Source organism: Acanthaster planci, linkage group LG07, assembly GCF_054643075.1.
Source record: "Acanthaster planci isolate LZ-2023a linkage group LG07, COTS_SCS, whole genome shotgun sequence".
Classification (NCBI taxonomy): Eukaryota; Metazoa; Echinodermata; class Asteroidea; order Valvatida; family Acanthasteridae; genus Acanthaster; species Acanthaster planci.
In genome coordinates, this window is record NC_141783.1 from 5,523,475 (window position 1) to 5,538,365 (window position 14,891).

The following is a 14,891-nucleotide window of genomic DNA, read 5'->3' on the forward strand; positions in this document are numbered from 1 at the left end:
TTGTATGACTCGCTGAGAATGATGGTATAAATTGAATTAAGGCTGGTTGAGAAAATACAACTATCTGAGCAGTAGTAGGAGAGGGACAGTTCTGGACCACACGCCCCCTTTTTACCCCGTTTTTGCTCAAAACCCTTGGGTAGTACATCGACTCAAAAAATCGTGGGAATCTTTTTGGTGAGAAAAAATGGGAAAAAATATAAATTACGTGAACCCCGGTTTTTGCCCACCAAAAACCCCTGGGTAGTACATCGACAAAAAATGGCTGTGAGGTGCCGGTTGAATATATACATTCTGGGCCAAAACCCCCTTTCACCCATCACACTCACCGCTCGCTTCGCTTGCTCACCTTTTGACCCCGGCGCCGCTCGCTTCGCTCGCTGTAAACAACTCGTGACTAGCGCCGCTCGCTTTGCTCGCTTCACTGACCTTGAACTTTTGACTAGCACCGATCGCACCAGCAATCACTCACAAACAAAAAGGGACTTCCCGCCGGCCTGAACTCGTGACCTTGACTCTGTTCAAAGCAAAACACGCTGATGTTTACAACCGCCTTAAATAAATGACCTATATATAAAAATAACAATATATAAAAAAAACATGTCAAGTCAAGGCGCCAGAAAAAATGATGAAAATTTTAGAGATCTACATATAAATAGAGACATGAGCAACCCACAACACCGACCTCTACTAACGAACTTTACTCGATTTAAGAAGGCGTTTTTAGAAGATTTTGTCAAACGGTATAACGTTCCGCAACTGGCACCAAAACGTAAACATCATACACGATCAGAACTAATAAACGCTATCAAAGAAGATCAAAAACAATTTAGGTACCTCCCGCGTCAGTCATATCGGCAGCTGTTGAAAACGGTACAAAAATATAATATTCATTTTGCGAACAAAGACAGATACGTCAAACAGGACTTTATTGAAGCGATTAAAGCTTACACTCAGCCCGAGGAAATTGCGGAAGTCGACATTAGAAATGTCAGGCGCTTTCAGGGTAATTTTCGCAATTGGGAATTGATACCTCGTTTCTTTGAATACGACCTAATACACTTTTTTCATTTTTACAAAACTTTCATCGAGAAAAAAGCTTTGGAAGAACTGAAAGAAATTGGTTCGTACAAATTGCAAACAAATATCAAAGTTCAGTTTAGATTGGAAAAACCTGAAAAAACTGAATTTGGCGTATTCCCCTTTCCGAGCGACAACGATGCCGTCGCAAATAAAGCCGACGTTAAAAACGCACTCGCTGAACAACGCGAAGCGCAAATAAAAGAGGTGGAGGCTCATACACAAAAAGGCTCGGGTTGGATCTTTGACAAAGTCGTCGCTTTTTACCTCAACGTGGTTAAATATAATCCAGTGGGTTCTTCTTACATTCCATTGCCTAAGGAACTGTTAGACAAAAAAGCAATCATAAACGTCCAAAATAAAGATCAAGAATGTATCCGGTGGGCGTTGAGGGCAGCTTTAAAATTATATTCAGACGGAGTCAAAAGTCAGCTAGAAACAAATCCAAAATATAAAATAAATAAGGAGCGGCCTTCGACTTACCGGTCAGAATCAGATGGGTTAAATTTTACAAACGTAAGCTTTCCAACACCAATTTCACAAATCCCACGAATCGAATCGCAAAATATTTTGGCAATTAACGTATTTGGTTATACCAAAAAAGACGGTCTTTACATTCTTCACAAAAGCAAGCGCCCAGAAGAACCGATCAATTTACTTTACTTTAACAAAAGGTGAAAAGAGTCACTACTGTTGGATTAAAAATTTTTCTAGGTTGACGGGTGATATCAATCATCACGATGGTCAAAAACACTGGTGCTTAAAATGCATGTCGCATTTCCAAACGGAAGAAAAGTTAACCAGACACAAAGAAGATTGTCAAGGGTTAAACGTTCCCACATGTACGGTCGAGTTGCCGGTCAAGGGTGAGAATATACTCAAGTTTGAAAATTACAAAAATAAGCAAGATGCACCTTTTGTCATTTACGCCGATTTTGAGTCTGTTTTAGAAAAATTACCGCCGACCGATACAAACACGGTGAAAACACAGATTCACAAGCCTTGTGGCTACTCATACGCGGTCGTCAGATGCGATGGAGTTTGCACTAGCCGAAAAACATTCAGAGGCCAAGACGCGGCTGTTAATTTTGTAGGGTCACTTTCTCAGGAAACAAAGAAGATCAACGAAACGTTTAAAATAAAGCGAAATTGATTTGGTCACCCGAGTTACAAAAAAATCTACAAAAATTGTCATAGATGTTGGATCTGCGAAAAGTTGATAGATCGAGCAAAGCGAGCGGATGAATCTCACTGTCAATGTGATATTCCAAAAACACCAGAGACAAAAGAAGAAAAAATCAAGTTTTGTCGTATAGTTAAAGTTGAAGGCAAAGATAAAGAGTTCAAAGAATGGGTATGTTTGGATTGTAAAAAGCCCATCAATAATTTTAGAAAGGTTAGAGATCATTGTCACGTGACGGGGAAGTACCGAGGCCCAGCGCACGCCAGTTGTAATCTCAAGTTAAGAATAGTGGTCGATCAAACACCCATTCCGGTGATTTTACATAATCTCGAGAAATACGATGCGCATTTGATTATGCAGGGCGCTCACGAATTTTACGGGAAATCAATTAAGTTGATCGCTAAAAATACCGAGAACTACATTTCATTTTCTTTTGGCCAACTCAGATTTTTAGACTCCTTTCATTTCATGGCGGCCTCCTTAGATCGGTTGGTTAAAAACTGTTCACCCGATGATTTTAACTTACGTTTTAAAAGGTTTACAAATAATAGTCATTTACTCTTGGAAAAGGGAATTTACCCCTATGAGTATATAGACTCCTTTGATCGGTTCCAAGAGAGACGGCTCCCGCCAGTAGACGCTTTCTATAGCTCTCTGAAGCAGGGAGGAATAACCGAGAAGAATACACTCGTGCAGAGACAGTATGGCAAGCCTTTGGTTGTAAAAACTTGGGGGATTACCACGACCTATACGTGGAAACGGACGTGTTATTGCTAGCGGCTGTTTTTGAAAACTTTCGGAGGGTATGTAAACAACACTACGGCCTTGACCCAGCCAACTATTATACGTCACAGGGTCTGTCGTGGGATGCATTGTTAAAGCATTCGGGTATACAATTGGAACTACTGACAGACATCGACATGCATTTGTTCTTTGAAAGGGCCAAAAGAGGTGGTATTTCGAGTGTGGGTGCAAAGCGATATGCAAAGGCCAATAATCCAGAACTACCTGATTACGACCCAAATAAGCCAGAGTAACAGATCATGTATTTGGACGCAATAATTTATACGGCTGGGCGATGAGCAAATATCTGCCTGTAGGGGAATTTACCTGGAAAACAGACTTAGAAAAATTTACTTACTATTACATCCAAGAGTTGCGACTAACTGACGACTACGGTTACATGTTTGAAATCACTTTAGATTACCCGGAACGTCACCACGACAAACATAATGACTTTCCACTCGCACCCGAAAATATGTTGGTACCGAACGAATGGTTTTCGAGTTACCAACAGGATTTAATTGGTAATGGAAAACCGACCTCAGTAGACAAACTCGTGGCCACTTTGGACACCAAACGAAAATATGTGTGCCATTATCGTACATTGCAAAAATATCTCAAACTAGGGTTGTGGATCAAAGAAGTTCACCGAGTATTGAAATTTCGTCAAAAGCCGTGGATGAAAAGCTATATTGACAAAAACACGAAATTGCGCAAGAAAGCAAAAAATGATTTTGAGAAAGACTTTTTCAAATTGATGAACAATCGGTCTTTGGCAAGACGATGGAAAATGTCAGATATCGAATTGACGGTCATTTATTGAGGGACGTACAGGATTCCGATAAGTACAGAAAATTAACTTATAAACCAAATTACAAATCGACGGTACCATTTGAGGATCGCGAGCTTTCGTTCGTGGAGATGTACCGAACCAAAACAAAATTAAATAAGCCAATCTATTGCGGGTAAGTATTCTCGATATCTCAAAAACGTTGATGTATGATTTCTACTACAACGAACTAAAATCAACTTTTGGTGAAAAAGTAAATTTACTTTACACGGACACTGATTCTCTATTAGTTCAGATTGAGCGAAGCTCACACGATTTAACTGGTTACCTAAACGAAAAGCGCAATTTATTTGACTTTAGTAATTACCCGCCCGATCATCGACTTTACAGCGTCAAGAATAAAAAAAGTCATCAGTAAAATGAAAGACGAATTTGGTGGCAAAACAACTTTAGAAGCTGTTTGTATCAGACCGAAAATGTATTCGATCTTAACTACCGATCACAATTTAAAGAAGGCGAAAGGGGTTTCCAAAGTAATAACCGAGAAACGGTTAACCCACGAGATGTATAAAAGCTGTCTATTTGACCAAACGCATTATTTCAATAAACAACAATTATTCAGATCGGATAAACATCGGATGTTCACCATTTCACAAAATAAACTTAGTCTGTCACCGTTGGACACAAAGCGCTACATATTGCCGAACGGAATCCATACGTTGGCTTACGGGAATTACCTACTCCGGTAATTCGGTATCTTCGGGCACGACCTGAAGTTCCTCTTTGACGAAACTCCTATTTGGTCCGTTTAAAAGGTAATATAAAGTGGGACCCGTTTTGACCCTCTTGCCTTTCACCCGTTTAAATTGATTGGTGCGCTTTTCAATTTGATAGACGTCCACGGACCAGATCGGAACCGTTGCCCTTCTGACAGTGCCGCCCTCTTGCTCGCCCGGGTAATAGAGGTACTAACGACCACGTCTGGAGGAAGTTCTCTTTGGGTAGTTCCTACAGGTGCACTCGGTTCTTGTTTCACTCCGGTAACACTCCCTTCACTCGTTGCTCGCTTCGCTAATTTGACGGCCTCGGCAGGAATGGCATCGATTAACCGCGTTTTTTCTTCGTTTAACGATTTCACGACCTGAGGCAAACGCTCTACCCATTCCACGTTTCGCTCACCCACGTTTATCATTTCTTGAGCGTATTGGTGGCCAAATAAACGCTCGGCTAAGGTGCGGTTAAACCTTTCCACGATTCCTTGAGATCTGTGTACCCCAGGTTCACCCACTTGAATTTGTACTTTATTTTTTGTCATTAACTTTTTAAACTCGCCTTTGAATTCAGAGCCCGAGTCTACCATTACGAATTTGGGCCAGGTCAGAGGTGATCGCTCGAAAATTTTCTTGGTCGCTTCGGTTACATGTTCGGCGGTTTTACTGGTCAACGGCTCTGCTTCTTTATACTGCGAACCCACGTCTACCACGGTCAAAGCGTATTTAAACGTTTTTCTTTTAACGCGGTCCCAGGGTAAATACAAAACGTCCATTTGATGAGCGTAATTAGGTTCGACCGATTCTGATTGCAACATTGTAGGTCTGGGTACGTAATTTGGTTTTGGTAAATATATTTGCCAAATGGCCTGCTTTTTTAGCCAGTTTCTGATAACTGATTTGTCAGCACCGGTCTTTTTGTGTAGATGATCGACGGCGCTTTCTCCTCGCCAGTAACCCTGTGGGCTGTAAAATAGTTTTTTAAAAGTTTGGTTCATTTTAAAATAAGTTACGCAAATCGATAAGCTAACCACCCCACCAAGGCCGTCCCGGATATAATCCAAACAAACTCGCGAATCTTTTGGTCTTCGGAAGGCTCGTAAAAATCGGACAATTTAGGCTCTGGCGGTAATGGGACAATATTCTTACCGGTCAATTCCGAATAAGCTCGTAGGGCTTCGTCCACGTTTACAAATGTTTGCTGACTACCGCGTTCTTGTCGCATTCGTTCGTTTAAAAAGTCTAACATGTGTACGCAGTTTTGTTCCCATTCTTCTTTCGCTCGCGCCAATTGCTCCAACGCGAGGTCGTAACGCTTTCTTTCTTCGTCGACTTTACTTTTTGATAAACTGCTAAATAACAAATTTGAGCCCGTGAATGCCAAGGCGTTTACTATCGCTCCTCCAACCATCATTAAAGCACTAGCCATTTTTAAAATAAAGTTAAATTAAATATTGATAACGAGCGAAGCAACGAGCAAAGCGAGTGTTACCGAAATTAAAGATAAATTAATCGAGATTCAAACCGATCAAACAGAGATTCAGCAGATGCTGGGTGAAATTTTAGATCACATCGGTGATATGGTTTCAGAGACCCAAAGTGAAAAATACGAAAACCTGTGTTTTGTAGCAGGTTTTACGTTCGTTGCGTTTTATTTAATTTTAAAAATAAAATAAAAAGCTAAACTGTTTTATTTCATTTTAAAAATAAAATAAGAATCGTAAATAAGAATATTTAAAGGAGGGAGGTAACCATTACGCACAACCCGAGCACCATAGCCGCGGGTCACACGTTAAACGTAAAACTTCCAGCTCTAGGCATAGACGACGTCATGGTACCTGGCACGGCAAAGTTGGCTTTTAAACTCGATCTAGACGGCGCCTCGGACGATAACCGGACCGTGTATAACAACGTGGCTCAAAACTTGATTTCAGAAATTAAAGTGCGTCTTCAGGGCGCGGACATCGTAAGTTACCGGGATGCAGACGTCTTTCACAATTTTAAGGACAATTGGCTACCCCTGTCGCAGACTAAAAACATGGCGTATTATGGTTTGGAAAGGGAAACGTCGCCAAGATACGTCTAGGGGCTGGCGATGCTAATGCCGCTGCGAACGACGGTAAAGACAAAGCGATCGCCGACGCTTTTAAAAACAGATACGCGATTCCACCGGACACGCCTATGTTGACGGATCACGCTCCGCTTTATCCTTCGTGGTTTAAAGAGCCTCTGACGCATCAACTGACTTTTAACGGGCACGACAAAGTGGTCAACTCGTCAGATACCGCCGCAGAATATCAAATTTCGGACCTGACCTTGGAATACGAGGTAGTTACCAATCGAGATCTGGCGCAAACACTAAAAAATAAAAAAAACGATGTATTACTTATTTGACCGGATTTATTCGTGGAAAAAAAAGCCGTAAACAAGAGTGACACGCTATGGAACATTAGCATCGACCAGAGTATTAAAAGCTTGAAAGGGGTGTTAATTTTGTTTAGAGACCCGACGATCAAGAACCCGCAAAAATTTTATAATCCGCACATCACAAAAACGATTGTTACGGTCGAAGGGAAACCAAATCAACTGTACTCGCAAGGTCTGTTTGAATATCAACATTGGAATGAAATCACTAAGTATTTCGGAGACTCGGATAAAGAATTGGCTAGAGGGTCCGTCAAAGATTTAAACTTAACGGGAGTAGCGATTTTGAGCCTTTATTCTTGCTTGCTAGGGATAGCTACCCCGGTTGAATTTTTGGGCTTTAACGTCAACCTAACGTCCGAAGAAGCGCTGACTAAGGATTTAAACGACGACCCGATTATCAGTCAAACGATGGGACACCTACTCACAGAGATCTGTTACAAGTACGGTGTTTACTTGTCGCCACTTACAGCAGCGTTGATTACAACAAAAATCTAGAATTCAACAAAAGTTCTCTTATTATAAAAGAGGATGTCAACGAACGAAGTGAACCAAACAAACGAATCGAACCAAACAAACGAATCGAACAACAACCAAATCAGACGGTAACTAAAGCTAAAAATTCAAAACGTGTAGAACAAGGTAAAAAATTGGCCGAGCATAACAAGAAGATGAAGCAGCAGCTCGCCAAGATGAAATTAGCGGGTGAAGAAAACACCGAGGCAAAGCAGCAACCATTATCTAGCTTTACCCAAACGGCCTTTGAAAACAGAAGCTATTTGGTGGATTGGCTATCTCGGGGGTTATTATCTATTTAATTTGGAAAAATAAGTGTTCTACTTCTCGACAAATTATTCAACCAAAACGAGAAGCGGAGCGAGAGATAATCCTAACCAAGAACCAATTCTAGATATGGAATCAATTTAAAAGTTCTTTATATTAAATATGAGTCACGCTAAATCAATCGACGTCAACGGAATCGCCAATACGGTTTACCACGGTTCCGTCGTTTCGGGAATTTCTATTGGATATGCTATGCTATCGAGCAAGCTATTTAAAATCAAACCGCCGGACCTAAATAAATTATCTGCCGAAGACGCGTTGAAATTGACCGCGCTGTCTAGCGGTGCATTGGCTACCCAGGGTTGGTTGGTAGCGCAGGGTATTCTGCCCGCGAGTTTTCCTATGAGCGGTTAAGTTTTCTTATTTTAAAGTTAAAGTGAAATGGCTGAAGGAGGAGTTGATTTTGAAGAAATACCACTAGAAAACAAAGAGGAGACCGATCAAGACTCGCAATTGGAGTGGGAGGACTTAATACTTAATCCAACGCAAACAGAAACGTCGTTAGAAGACCCTGATTTTACACATCCTATTGACGTTGGGCCAGACGAAGAAGATGAAATATATGGCGGCTTAGAGATCGAAAAGCGATTCAACGAGTTAATTAAAGACGTCGATCCTTTACACGAAACAGAACTAACAAGACAAGTCAACTTAATGGATCTTAGGCAATTGTTACGCGAATCTAAAGTGAACGATTTTTACTCAGCTATCAAAAAGGAAACTGGTTACGAAACAGAAATTAAAGACCCAAATATTTTTAATTTAGATAGTAAAGATCGCCTGTACGTAAAGTTTGAAGGCAAAAAAGTTCTTTTAACCCAAGAAAACGATAATAGTAAATTTCTTAGCCTAAATACTATTAGACAAAGAACAAACACAGATTTTATAAGACGCGTTTTAGGCTTGCGTCATTACGTTTCCGGAAAAACAAAAGAAGAAGCTGCTCGGGTGTCTTGTAAACTCGCGGAACTTCATTCCGAGAGCATAGAATTGGTAGAAATACCCCAAGAAGCAGATCTAGCGAGCGACATCGTGGAAGACCTCACTCGTGACGTAGACGTTCAATCCGAAGGGTTAAATTACAGAGAACTCGTCGCTTTAGATAAATCGTTACAAACGGTAAAAGGAGAATTAATTTTGAATCAAGGTAAATTAGATGAGTTAGACGAAAAACTTCAACAATTTGAAGCCGAGTTGGAAGAAGCGACGTCCGAAGGAGAACGTACAGAACTTCAACGGCAATTGGACGACTTACGAGTCGAAAGACGGGGTAGATTAGAAGTCATCAATAGAAACACCGATCAATTGAGAAGCCAAATTAATCGCATTAAGGAAACGACTGAAAAGATCATGAATTCGGATTTGACACTACGCGAAAAAATTCGAACGATATTTAGAGAGCAAGGCGTCATGATCGTAAGCATTTTAACGGCTTTTAGTTTAGCGGTAAGTACCATCGTAAGTAGCATCGTAGCTAGCGTCAGAGCTGTTGGAACTCCTAGTGTAACGCCAACGCCTAAACCTCCTTCCAAACCTGGAATTACCGATTGGATCAAACGTCAACTGTGGAACCTGGCAAACGTGTTGAAGAAACTCGGGTTGAAAGCTTTAGGCGCTTTGCCTGGGGTCATAGGTAGCATTTTGAGTTGGATTTTTAACGTGGCGAGTAAAGAGGTCGGGTGGGTGGCAGAGCACGTGTGGACTCTGCTCGTAGGCTTGGGTGTTTTGATTTTGACGTACGTGCAAAAGAATGGGTAAAAAGGCAAAAAAATAAATAAATAAAAATTCATCCCAAATTTGGGGTGAATTTTTTTTTGCCCTTATTCAAACCGTTTATGTGAAAACCTTATATAACGTAAAACAGATGACACCAACGGCAACGGCTCCAGTGGTTAATGATAGTTTTTCTTCGTTGTGAGCGTCTAAGGGTTTGCTTAAAACTGGCTTTACAATTGGCTTTACAGTTGACCTCGGTAACACTTCCGGTTCTGGTTTGATCGCTTCTTCATTAAAATCAACTTTTAAACTCGCTCCGCTCGTTGCTCCGCTCGCTTCGCTATTTAAACTCGGTACGTATCCAGTCTTCGTATCCTCGGTCGCGACTTGTAAATTATTGTTATATCCCTCAAACGTACCGATGCGTAAGTCCATGTCCGAGGGCACCAGGTACAAACCCGGAGCAACTACGAAGTTTAAAGGCGTTTTTGCGTATTGTAGCGAATCTTGAAATCTGTTCGAGATCGGGGTCCGAATTAATTAAAGATTTCACGATCGTAATAAATTGCCGTCGCGCGTCTAATCCGGTGCCGGTGGCCAAAACGCTGGTCTTGGTCTGCACCTGTGCCCCTAGTAACGTGTAGACGTAAGCTCGAATTGATTCGTTTACCTTGGTGATTCCCACATCCGTCAACCGAGACTTTTTAGGAACAAAATCCCACCAGGCCAAAGTAACCGCGTCCGACTGTGAAATCCAGGTGACCGTGTAGGAACTCGCGTGACCAGAACCTTTAGGTGGCTTAGCCCATCCAAATCCTATGTAAGTAGATCCCGCGTATTTACCGTTGGTCACGTGTAAGTCGTGCACGTCGTAGTTTTTACCCGGAACAGGTATATAGCTCGCTCCGCTCGCTTCATAATAATAAGCGGTGCCTAATCCGTTCGACAAAGTGTCTCTTGTTTGTTTGTACGATTTATTCTGGTCTACTCCGTATAAAAGGCACGTGTCGGTAAACTTCCGATGGTCGTAATTATTGTGTAACGCGTCAAATACGTCTTCGCTAGGAATGGGCATCACGCAGTCGTAAAATATTTTTCGTACGGTATAATATACGTGAAAGTTAAATAAAGCCGAGACGTACGGATTAGGGTCAGACAGCAGATCAAAACCCACACCGCAGGCCGTCGTCGCGCAATAGACCGCGAAATTAAATTGATTTTGGTAAAACGATATCGACTCGGTAGACCACCTATTTACCGCTTCGTCCGTGGTTACTTTCGGTAATTTATACGCGTGCGTTAAATTTGGAAACTCGGCTGTAAAGGAATTGTCTTCGTTGACTAAAATATTTAGACTACTAAAATTGCCTCCCATTTATTTTAAAAGAATTTTAAAGGAGGTGCCGTCGGGTTGCTCACTTCGCTCGCTTCTCGATAAGCGGGTGGAGATTCCTGATGTTTAACCGACTTTGTTAAAGTTATTCGCCAAGTTTTTTCATAAGATCTTTTTTTTTAAATCGCCGACCGTTCGTTGGCTAGCGCTTCTGCTCTTTCGTTGACTTGACGTTCGAATTCTTCTTTTAGACGTTTCGCTCGCTTTGCTCGCTTCCAATTTTGTAGACGTACGCGATCTGATCTTTTCTTTCATCTCGTTAAACTTTTTCAGCTCGGATAAAATAAGGAATCGCGTGAGATACGTATTCCTCGATGGTGTTTAATTTAGCGTCTGCCAACATTCGAATTGGGTCGTGTTTTTTAGTTTTGTGGGTGAGTCTGCGGGAGGCGTACTTTAGAATCGCGTAAGCGCCAAACGCACCGATAGCGATGCCTTCCATCACAAGTCCGACGGGCCCGGTAACGACTCCCAAAATGGCGGGAATGCCTACGGCTGCCGACGTGGCTCCAATCGGTTCCACGCCGTACTCCACGTATCCGAGCGCGGTTAAGAGTTGTTTGATCTTTTTGTAACTATTTTCCCTCGCGTCGCGTTTTCTTTGGATTTGAGATTTAATTTCTTCGATCTTTCTGAGTCTGTAAATTTTGGTTTCCGCTTGTTCAGCCGAGTTTAAGGTCAAATCCGGGTATACGTTAGTCGTCATCTTATTACTTTTATAATTACGCGTTTTAAAAAATGTCCAACTCGATTAAAATTTTGCAGATGTTATTCAAGAGCTCGCCTTTATCGTTTTTAACAGAAAAAGTCAACTCACTGATGTTCCTGTCGATTAACTTTTTTGGCGTTTCACAGTGATTACAGGTGTGAGGCTCGGTAGCTATCACGTACAGCACGTCTAAAGATTGCCCGTTATAAAAATTGTAAAATGTATTTAATTGTTTGTAATGAATAAACGCGAGTTTCAATGGGTTCAAATCGTACTTGCCTTCGTAAATGACGTTGGGTAAAAGTTTTATTTTGGGTAAGTTTAATAGCTTGGACACTTCTTTATTTAGTCGCAACTTGAGATTTGGATCCGTAATGGCCCAAGTCACCCTTTTAGATTCCGAGTGAACCTTAAAAGAAACGCCCGGGATCGAGTTTAACAAAAAGTGAAACCAGTCTATGCCGTAATAACCGGCGGATACCACGATGCTTCCTCTTTGACCCTCGGGTAATGGTTCAGATGAGCTTCGCGAATGAAGTCTGTCGTATATAGGTCCAGTTAGCCCCGTCAAAAACAGTCTTTTAGTTAATTCTCTTCTGGGTCTCCTGGGGGAGTTGGTGGTGGTGGCGGTGGCGGTGGCGGTGTGAATCCCCCGACTCGACAGTCGGGGGATTCACACCGCGAATTTCTTCTAAAGCTTGTCTTTGCCCCTCGAGCAGTGAAGCTGATTTAACTTTTTTATCGTTGAGATCAAAAGCTAAACGAGCTCTCGTTTCTGATGGTTGTCTTTGGTTGAACTGATCTTCTAAAGTTGCGATTTCTTGGTTTAGCTGCTCAATTTCATCAGCGATGATTCTGAATTCTTCCGCGAAATTGTCTCTTTTATTTGCTTGGATCAATCTGTTTTTAGCTGTTTGTACTAATTCTGGATTGGGAGATGCGTCCGTTCTTTCCACTGAGGGTATACCGGGCGGTCGTTCGCCAAGTACTCCTGCGGGCCTACCGTCCAAGTTTGTATCCCACTCAATTTCAGTGGCGTTTGTTACGTTAAAATATCCAGCTTCAAACTGAATATTCTTTACTCGGATGACCTTGTCGCCTTTGGTGTTGTTGATCTCGTTTTTCAATCTAAACGTCTGTTCGCTCTCGGTCAAGTAAAACGTGTTAGTCTCCATTTTATTATATACGTTTCTTGTTTGGTCAATCTATACGTCTTGTTTGGCGAGGTTAAATTTATCGAGGGCGTTTTTCCAGGGCTTATCTGAGACTTGAAAAAGGTCTTTCACCTTAGATTCGGTTTCCCCTGTGACGTCTTGATAACATACCGCGATTAAAGCCTTCAACGGTTTACCTCGAGAGATCTTACCGTTTCGAACTTGGTTTAACTTGTATTCTATTTCACCCTCTTTGCCGTTTTTAAAAGACAGATTATACTTCTGCAACGTTTTTCTCGATTTTGGTGGTGGCGGTTTCTCCCAAACGTGATGATTAAAGTACCGATCTCCCATGTCTGCTGGGGTGTAAGAAGTGAGCGAAGCGAACCCAAAAATTAGGCCGCAATGTTTACAAGCGTTTTTTTTTCATCTATTTCAACTATTTGGTGATCACAAGCGGGTATCGGTTGACTTTGTTTTTGTGATCCCGCTATGTGTACTTCCTTTAGATTCAGCAATTGACAAAGTTCCGCGTCAGTCATCTTTTATATAAGGGTTTATTTATTTAAGGTAAAAAAAAATTAACCGATATAACCACTTTAACTAGTTATATCGGTTAAATTTTAGTAATACTCGTTTCTTTTCTTTAATCAGAATCACTCACTTTCTTTCATTTCCCCTAACGCTTCCCAAAAGCATGGTTTTTCTTTAACCGTGAGCATAGCCGTCGTAACTCGATACCTAACGCTCGCTCCGCAAGAAAGTGAACCGTGGGCACCGAGATAAATGTCTCTAAGAGAAATCAAAGAGAGCGCGTGACATTTTTTATTTACAAAAAGAGCGCGATCGATTTCTTTAAATGACTTGTCCACCAAAAAGGCATCATAGTCGATCTTAACGTACATCCTACTTTTATCGGTAAAAGCCGGTTTAACTAAGCAATTAATTTTATCGGGTAGGTCGTCTAGTTTTTAAGACACTTTAAAAGAGTTACGCGTACTCGCAATGCTAGAGATCTTCTAGCATCTTATCTGGTAAGTTTTCAAAATATTTATAAACTTCGTCATTTACACGTAATAGCAACGATTCAGTCTCGGGAGATATCTGGTAACAAATTTGATATTGACCAGTAGGTTCCTTAGTACCATATTTGTAAACTGGGTTGACTCCGTAACAAAGGTCTTCGAGTCTAATAAATAGTTGTTTGTTTTGGCCTTTGTGGTTATAAGCAATCTTAGAAAAACACTTTGTTGGTCTTAAAATGACTAAATATTTAGGATCAAATGGGCCATAGGTAATTTTTGGGTTTTTGTTGTCGGCATTTAGACGTTCGTGGTCATTTGAGACGATGTATATTTGAGTTGACATAGTTCTAATTTATATATATGTTTTTAAAATTTGTTTTCATTTTTATTTGGCTGGGATTTCTACTTTAATTAAATGTTCGACGTCAGCGTTGTATTTAATAATTAATCCAATTTTGTATAAGTCTGCGTCGAGTTTAGACGATGAATCGGGCAGTGGCTCGTTCTCTCGCGCGTGCCTCAGCTTTTTATGCTTGCCGTCTACGAGCACCACGTGATCCATTCCTTCCAACTCGACACAATTTACGCAGCAGGTGCAGTAGGTACAACCAAAACATTCGATACAATGGGTGCACTCGTAACAATCCTCGCAACTGTCCAAGGCATTTGAATTTCTGCAGTCGTATGAATTAAAACAAGCCACGCAATTCATACATCTACCGCAATCGTCGCTGGTGGAGCAGTCCTTACATCTGACGCAATCTTTACATTGGTGACAATTGCGGCATTCTTTAGAATCGATGCATTTGCGTAAACTTTTGGAATTTAAACAACGAAAGCAATCGTACGAATCTATCAAGTTGATCGAATTTCTCGTGTCTTTGCAAAAATAACAATTCACGTTTGTAGTTTTATCTACCATTTATTTTTATGTAGTGTTTATTTTTTTTTCGTTTTTTATAACGGGCCAGTGACGGGAAGTCCCTTTTTGTTTGGGAATTATTGCTGGTGCGCTCGGTGC